This window comes from Hibiscus syriacus, unplaced genomic scaffold (assembly GCF_006381635.1).
Source record: "Hibiscus syriacus cultivar Baekdansim isolate YM2019G1 unplaced genomic scaffold, ASM638163v2 tig00110318_pilon, whole genome shotgun sequence".
Taxonomy (NCBI): Eukaryota; Viridiplantae; Streptophyta; class Magnoliopsida; order Malvales; family Malvaceae; genus Hibiscus; species Hibiscus syriacus.
In genome coordinates, this window is record NW_024062677.1 from 1,621,074 (window position 1) to 1,629,869 (window position 8,796).

Here is an 8,796-nt window from a genome sequence, read left to right on the forward strand (position 1 = left end):
TATATGGGATGGATTTAATTACATTAATGTAAAACTTTTTTATAATTGATAGTTGAACAATGTAATTATTGAATTTCATTTTCTATTGTGATGTTTTGAGTCCAATTATTTTTTATGTAAACTTTTAACTATTAAATGTAAAAACATATCATTTTTTTAAACCATACATGATAGAGATATCAAATTAATTTAAAATTTTATATTCATAATAATTTAATGATGATTTTATAATAATTTGATAATTTTAATCAGATACGATAGAGTAATTATTTAGAATTTTTATGATTATTTTATAATTTTTAAAACTACACCGTGCCAAAAATATAATTTCAGTATAGTTTACTATCATTTGTGTACTTTACCCTCTTGTAAACCAGAGGATGAGATAATTGGACTCAATTTTAAAAATTTAGTCAGACCCGACCCGGCTAAAACCCTCGTCCTCGCGTAGCTTCTCTTCTTATTCCACTTCCCTGTTAGTTCCGCTGCAGTCTGCAGGGAACAAAAGAATTTAAAAGCTCTTGTTTTTTATCTCAAGGAAAAAAAGAACATTGGGTTGATTGTTTAAATGGAAAAGCAAAAGTAAAACCCCTCTTACATGTTTCACTCAAGAAGGTGACCACCTAGCCATTTTGTCCCCGATGGAACCTTCAAAGTAATTTTCTTGCATCTCTATATTTCTCTTTTCCACTCTTTTTTTTATAAAGTTTTTATTTCGGCTGTTATCGATATTTCAGAATAGTTGATTTTCTTTTTTGCTTTTTTTTTTTCTTTTTATGTGAAAGCAAGATTTTTATAGTTGTATGGAGTAAGTATTACTGCCTACGTTAGTTCCATGATTGTAATAAGGAGGTTGGTTCAAGGGATAAAGCTCTGCCGGAAATGTTGTTGTGAAACCGACTGTGATTAGTGGCAGTGAAAGAATCCTTAAGACAATGGGAAAAGTAACCATGTGCAAAGAATCCAGCTCTAATTTGATGATTTCTTACTGCATGTTTTATCTGTGTTTGATTAGTTGCAAGAGATATTAAGCAAATACACAAACCAATGAATAAGTTCCTTGTTTCAAGTGACTGGATTATCAGTTATGGATCTCCTATATATCTCATGGGCGGGTAATCTAAATTATGATATTTGCTAAGGAATGGTAGTTGTTTCTTATCAATAATAGCCATTTGAATTTCCTCACGTAGATGCTATTCCAAGGGATTACGGTAGCAGTTAATAAAGGTCAAATGAAAACTAATAAATTGTGGGTTACTTTTTGTTAATTGCTAGCAACTTTACTATAGGGTAGTTAATAGAAGTTGGAGACATGGTTGCTTGTAATTAAATCATTCTTGTACCATATAGTGTACATGGGATTACACGTATTCGCTTAAATGTCTACTTTGTCATCTTGGCTTCATGCTGACTCTGCATTATTTAGGTTTTACACTAGGGGTCTCAATTTTGGCTACCTGGTAGAAAGCATTTGATAAATATTCCTTTTCCTCTTATGGCTGTCCCTTTTTCCCATATGTATGGGGTAAGGGGAGGTAAGATAGTAGGCTACCCCTAACACCAGGTTGAGTGCAGCTTCTGTAAGAGACCTCCGAATTATGAAATGCCCTCCGTGGGACTCGATCCCACGACCTGACCTCAAGGTTAAGAACCTTTTCCTCTTATATTGGTGACAATTCATTTTACCTTTGCAGATATGGAGCACGAGTACTGGGAGTTTATTGGCAGAGTGGAAGCAGTCAGATGCCAACCCTGCTAATAGTTATTCCAGTATAGCTTTCAGTTTTATCAAAAAGAAGGTAGCCCCAGATCCTCTTGAGGATGTTTATATGGTCCATACTTTTGTTTAATTTAACACTTTTTTGCATCACTTTGTTAAACATTCTCTTGTTCTCTGTTTTGAAATTTTAGCATAAAAAGGGGCATAGGACTTGCTTACTAGCTCTTGGGACAAATGAAGGGGACATCTTTACTATTGATGTCTTAGCTGGTGACATGAAGTGGTCATCTTCTGGTTTTTATCCTGGGTATGATGATATATTTGTTGAGAATTATTGTTGCCAAAGTGCTTAGAGGTTCATGTTTTCCTTCCATTCGCACCTTGTTTTGTGTCTCTTTGTTGATGGTGAAAACTTGTCTCTTTTCTTCTTTATCATTCTACATGATTTTGAGTGAACCTACTAAGTATGTGAATTTTATGGTTATCTCTTTCTAGTAGATGGTTTAGTTGATATTGTTCCATTATTTGTCCAGTGGAATTGCGGGTCTTTCATTCACAAACAAAGGTGGTAGTCTGTATGTCATTGGAAGCAATGGAAAGGCATCTGAAATGAACTCTGAAAATGGAGATTTAATGAGGGAGTTCAAAACCTCCAAAAGATCCATCTCTTCTTTGACATTTTCACAAGGTCAGTAAGTTATGAAATGGTTACTGCTTTGTTACCTCATCTTTTGTTCTGTGTTAATCATTTTTTCTATATGCTTTTCAGATGGGAAGTATTTGGCTTTAGCCAATGATAAGATCCGTGTTGTCAACTTGGACGATGGGAAAGAGCTTCTGAAGTTTCCTGATGATTTAGTGAGTTAGTTGTCTGCCATCTTTGGTGATTTTCCTTATATGCACAATGGATTGATGGTTTTTAATTAATTTATTATGGCAGGATCCTGTGCAATATATTAGTATATCCGATGATGCCAAGACAATTGTTACATCAGGGTTCAGGGAGACAAATCTTCAACTCTGGAGTTGTGATTTAAGTTCCAAAACTGTGAGTGGTGGCTCGGTTATTTCAATACCTCGCCCTCCGTTAGCATTTGAATGTAAGAACAGTGGTAGTGAAGAAGGTGGTTCTGTGCTCTTAGCAGTTTCGGAGTCTGGTATTGCGTATCTTTGGAATTTGGACATCATTTCCCAGGATGATGTTAAACCAACAAAGATAACTGTAAAACCTGATAAATCAGCGGGAGACCAGCAGAATGCAGGCTCAAAGAAAACTCGTACTCCTATTATATCTAGAATACATGCTTTAGGCATGGGCCAAGAGGTTGTTGCCCTTATTGCTTATGGCCCGTTAGATTCTCCAAAGTTTACCCATGTGAATGTTAGCAAAGCAGGGGAGAATATTGCTATAAATGCTATGGATCAGACTGAAACTATTCAAGAAAATAGGGCATCTTTGCTAAAAGGTGGGACATTCATTTTCTAAAATGGCTTTTTTAGTAATCCATGATTCTGAAACTCTACTTGTTTCTTCTTCTGCTCCTTAATTTTATTGTGAATGGTCTGACATTATCTGCTGCTCCTTAATTTTCAATAATTTTGAATGGCAGTTGATCCAAATGGAAAACCAAATAGAAAAAGAGCTGCTTCTGATCCAGACCTTGCAACTAAAAGAGGCACAAATGATACTGGTGAGGGGTGCTACATATTGCTGAATGCCTTTTTCTTCTTCTTTTCCAAACCATAATTTCTATATATAAATAAAAACTTGGCATATTGTCCATGTATGTCATATGTTTGAATCCCCGATGTTTAACAGAACTCTTGACTAAGTAAAAATATTGAAATATGATTGCATGCTTTCTTATCTCTGTGTATCATGTACTACATAGTACTGATTGCAGTATTCATATTGTTTCTTACTCTTTGGTTGGAGCAACATGTCTTCCGAGGAAGCATTTTGTGACATGTCAAATGAGGTGATGCCAAGAACACAGTATAACATACAGCTTTGTTTTGGTGTAAATATTACGTGATTTAATACAAACAATATCTTTATAATAGTTTCTGGATAAGCTTTTCTTCTCTCTCTTGGAATTTTTTATGATTTTTGAATAGGTCATGGAGAGAATGTAGATGGAGTCCTTGTCGATGATGATCCAAATGAGCCTACCATGGCTGAGAAACTTGCAATTTTAAATTTAATAGAGAATGGAGAAAATGAAACCATTGAAAACCAAGAAAGAGGGGAGTCCTCTCCTAATGGCAAGCCTCCCACTGCAGATTCAGTTAATGTTTTGCTTAAGCAGGCACTGCATGCTGATGATCGGGCACTTCTGTTAGATTGCTTATACACTCAAGATGAGAAGGTCATCTCATACTGACAGGTCTTTTGTTGACAGAAGTGTATGTGTGACAGCGATGCTAACATGAGAACTTTCTTCCTTTTCAGGTTATTGCAAATTCAGTATCTCCATTAAATCCGTCTGATGTTCTCAAGCTTTTACAATCTCTCTTGTATCCATAACTCAATCAAGGTGAAGTATTATGTTTCAATCAACCATGAATTGTTGAAGACGTTTCCACTCTTTCTTTTTCCTTGCTATGATAATTGTATGTAAAGTCTATTCCCTTGTACCGATCCTGGCAAAAAAGGTGATGTTAACAGAGCCTACTCACTTCCTTTATGGTGGCTCATTGCTTATCGTTGGATAGCATAGTTCTCGCATTTTTCATTAATAACTTCTGCTGAAGTTATATCTGCAATATTTCAAATTCAATGCAGGGGCGCAATATTGGCATGTGCCCTCCCTTGGATAAAAAGCTTACTACTTCATCATGCTAGTGGAATCGTGTCCCAGGAATCCTCTCTCCTTGCTCTGCACTCATTGTATCAGGTCAGATGAGGAGTACTAAATTATGGATAGTTCTTTTTTGTAATATTATATAAATATATACTAATATTCAGAATGTGAATGTTTTTATGCAGCTTATTGAATCTAGAGTCTCAACTTTTGAATCAGCTCTTCAAACATCAAGTTGCTTGGACTTCCTTTATGCAGGGGTATGTTATGTTGAAGTTTTGGCTGATTAGAATTTTGACGTTTAATTTGGGACTTGTACTGTGAACTGCATTTTTATTTTTTGCATTTTTTATTTTGTGACAGATTGTCGAGGATGAGGCCGATGAGAATGGCACAATTCCAGTAATATTTGAAGACACAGATGAAAGTGAGAAAGAGGAATCAGAAGATGCAATGGAAACGGATGATGAAGAGAAGGAAGATGACGAAGCACTCGATGAAGCATCTGATGGGGTCAGTGATTTCGAAGGGATTGATGATATGAGTGACTGATGAGTAATTACGATTGGTTCAGATTCATTCGGTTCAAAGGTCGTAAAGTGATCTTATAACCATCAAAAGAAGAGCAACGAGTTTCATGATCTTGTTTCATACAAGATTAGTGGGAGAGCAAACGGGTCATAAACTGTAATTGAGAGTTTAGATTCTGCCGAGTCAGTTACAGCAGGAAGTAGAGATACGTGAAAGAAAATTTTGATGCAACCTGGAGCTGCTGACTGTTGCTATATCAGTTTTGCAGGAACAAACGTTCCGTAAACTTCTTTCAAGTATTGAAAACATTTGCATAAGGAAATTTGATATCTCAATTAAGTGCAGGCAGTTATATAAAGACAAATCTTTATATAAAATGAACTTGGTCATTGTAAAATCTATTTCAATCAACGGAAAGTTACTTGATTTTGACGTAAAATAAAAAATATTATTTATTTTCTCAAAAATTTAACCATTTTAAAAAAATATTTTCCAAAAATTCGAAACAAACGAATGTATAAAATATATTTTATTTTACATTTATTCAATAGGGAAAAAATGGTGAGTTTTATTAGGCTTATAAAACCGGGGAGCAAGCGGCTATAAATTCATTATCATCAACTAAGAACACACGAAACTTCTCAAAACAATGGCAACACCAAGCACAGATTCATCCTCACACAGCAACCTTAGCATTAGCCGTAACCAGTCCTCATCTTCTTTGGGTTCCACCAGTCACAAACCTCACAAAGGAAACCATCCTGCTTGGGCACCCATTGACCAACTCTTATCGGAACACGGCCAAGTCGAAATCCAACACTTCAAGCTCTTGCATCGAGTAGGCGGTGGCGGTATGGGAAATGTATATATTTGTGAGATTAACAACACCACCATCGAATCCAACCATCATCATTCTCACTGCCTTTATGCTATGAAAGTGGTCGATAGGGATGAACTCAAAGCTAAAAAAAAGTTACATAGACATGAATCGGGGAGAAACATTCTGGGAATGCTCGATCATCCTTTCCTTCCGACATTATACGCTGAGTTCGATTTTTTCCAATACTCATGTCTGGTCATAGATTACTGTCCCGGAGGCGACCTGCTCACTCTTATGCAACGCCAACCCGATACCAGATTTCCTCTCTCGTCTGCTAAGTAAGTCGAACTCCAACCATAACCTAGTTGGATCATGTAGTCGCATTTTTACGTGTTTTTTTTTTTAAACGATATAGAATCGGTGGTGTTGCAGATTCTATGCCGCTGAGGTGCTTGCAGCATTGGAATATCTTCACATGATGGGTGTAATTTATCGTGATTTGAAGCCTGAAAACGTGCTTGTTCGAGAAGACGGTCATATTATGCTCACGGACTTCGATCTCTCCCTTAAATGCGACGTTTCACCAAAACTTTTGAAATGTAATGCCAGTAGTATCATGGACAAGTACTACCGTGCTACTCTCATTTATCATTTCCTAACAAGAAAAACAAGATGAAAGCTTCTTCTTCTTCCTCTCCGAATGCTAAAGCGATACTACTAGCGGATATTCAGAAACCGGATGTCCAATTATGGGCCGAGCCGACCGATTGTCGATCGGATTCGTTTGTCGGCACACGAGAGTATCTAGCTCCGGAGGTGATAAGGGGATCAGGCCATGGGAATGGTGTAGATTGGTGGGCATTTGGGGTGTTCTTGTACGAACTCTTGTATGGTAAGACCCCTTTTGAAGGTGAATGTGGGGGTACAACTATGACAAACATCCTTGAGAAACCTGTAACTTTTCCGAGGATTTGTAGCGGTTATGGTAGGGGCCATTGTGAGGAAGTGGGGAAGGCACGTGATTTGATAAGGAAGCTACTGGTGAAAGATCCAAACAAGAGAATGGGAAGTTTGTGGGGTGCTGTTGAAATCAAGAGGCATGGGTTTTTCAAAGGCGTGGATTGGGCTGTAATTAGATCACTTAAGCCCCCACAAATCAAACATCCAACTGAAAGTTGAGTTCAGTAGACTAGAGGCCAAGTTGCTTTAAACCTAATTGTTGTCAAGTAATGGTGGTTGTACCTATAATCAAAGCTTAGACATGTACTTTTGTATAAAACATACAACTATTGCTGCCTTTGTACCAAGTTTGAATTCCTCAACGGGACAAGGAAAGTAGAAGCAACGAACAAATGACAAGATGCTGGGAAAGGGAAAGCATGTTGTAATTTTCAAAGGAAACTTCCCCTTTATTATCTTTTATAATGAACATACTTCTGCAAGAAAAAGAAAGAAAGAAACCGTTTAAATATAAATGCAATAAGTTATTAAATTTTAAATAAAAATGACATCCGTATTAAGACGTTTTGTTATATTGTTATCATGTTTATTACTTTCTTATAGTTTAAAGTGTACTAATCATGTTTAGTTATTTTTAAGAAAATTAAGTTTAAAAATTATATTAATAGTAAAATATATAAATTTAAATTTCATTATGCATAGTTTTTTTTAAATTTAACACTGTTTGAAATTATTTTAGTATAACTTAGATGTGTTACCGTCATTAATTGGGTATAGTAAAAGATTCATCATGGTGAACAAGGAAATAAATGGGTTAAAAGGAAGGGCACGTGATGTCGGGTCATATTAATTCCCCCAAGTGAGGCTTGGGCTCCGATTATCATAGTGTTGAGACCGGACAACCAAATTAAGTGGGCTTCATGCACCCGATAGCATAAAGTTGGGTCTGACTTCCCTTCAATCGAACTTTAATGAATTTTTAAATAAGATTAATTCAACAAGTGTAATAACGAACGGAATATTATTTTTTTCAAGGGTTATGAGTTCGAGTAATTACGTATACAGAGTGTGTAGGTTAAAAAAATTATAAACATATACTACCTTATAATCACATTCTAGATCAATAAAATTTATGACTTGAACGTTCACAATTTTTTTTTACCCATAGAAACTGTAAGTTATTAAAAAAGAAAAAAAACTTTAGAGGAGAGCTTTAGCTCTGATTTGCTTGAAGTATACTTAAAATGGTTGTCCCTGTATAATAGCGGTACATGCTAACGGGAGTCTAACATATCGGCCCCTAATGTTGTGTATTTAAATCTCTCTTTTCCAGATTTTTTATATGTCAACCATGTCGGCATTCGACTCCACTTTTAATTTCTCTAGTGGTCAAAAGATTAATTAAAAACATTATATATATATATATATAATTATTTCAAAATGGAAAAAATGTTAAACGTTTTATTTTTACAATTTAAAAATAAGTAAAGAAAAGGTGTGTTTAACGTAATGAATACACACACAAACAGAAAGTAGATCAAAATGAAGAAAAGGGGAGGGAGGGAATACATCCCCCTAATAATGAGGATGAAATTGGGTGGTGCATGGGAACGTGATTATTCCCAAGGCGAATCGAATCATGCACCACTTCGCTTTACCGTTTGCTCCTTTACCCTTCTTCAAGAGAATGGACGACACTTGTTATTGTCACTCCCCACCCTTCTTGTTAAAAAAATGGTTTTGGAAACAGAAAACAAATGCCTAAGTTTAATATTCATTGTAATTTCAGATTTAATCACACTTTTATGAATATCAACAGCAGAGCAAAATTTACATAACATTCATTATATTTCTAACCATAATAAATAATGAGAAACAAAATCACGTTGAAAGCCCAATACACAATAAAGAAAAGTGGTTTTGCAACATAAAAGAAGAAAAGCAGGCGCAGAAAAGAG

General features: G+C 35.7%; 2 pseudogenes; both read left to right on the forward strand.

The window, feature by feature from the left end:
- Positions 1 to 459: 459 nt before the first annotated feature.
- Positions 460 to 5,147, forward strand: LOC120117089 (annotated as a pseudogene).
- Positions 5,148 to 5,689: 542 nt separating this feature from the next.
- On the forward strand, positions 5,690 to 7,065 carry LOC120117086 (annotated as a pseudogene).
- Positions 7,066 to 8,796: the final 1,731 nt, after the last annotated feature.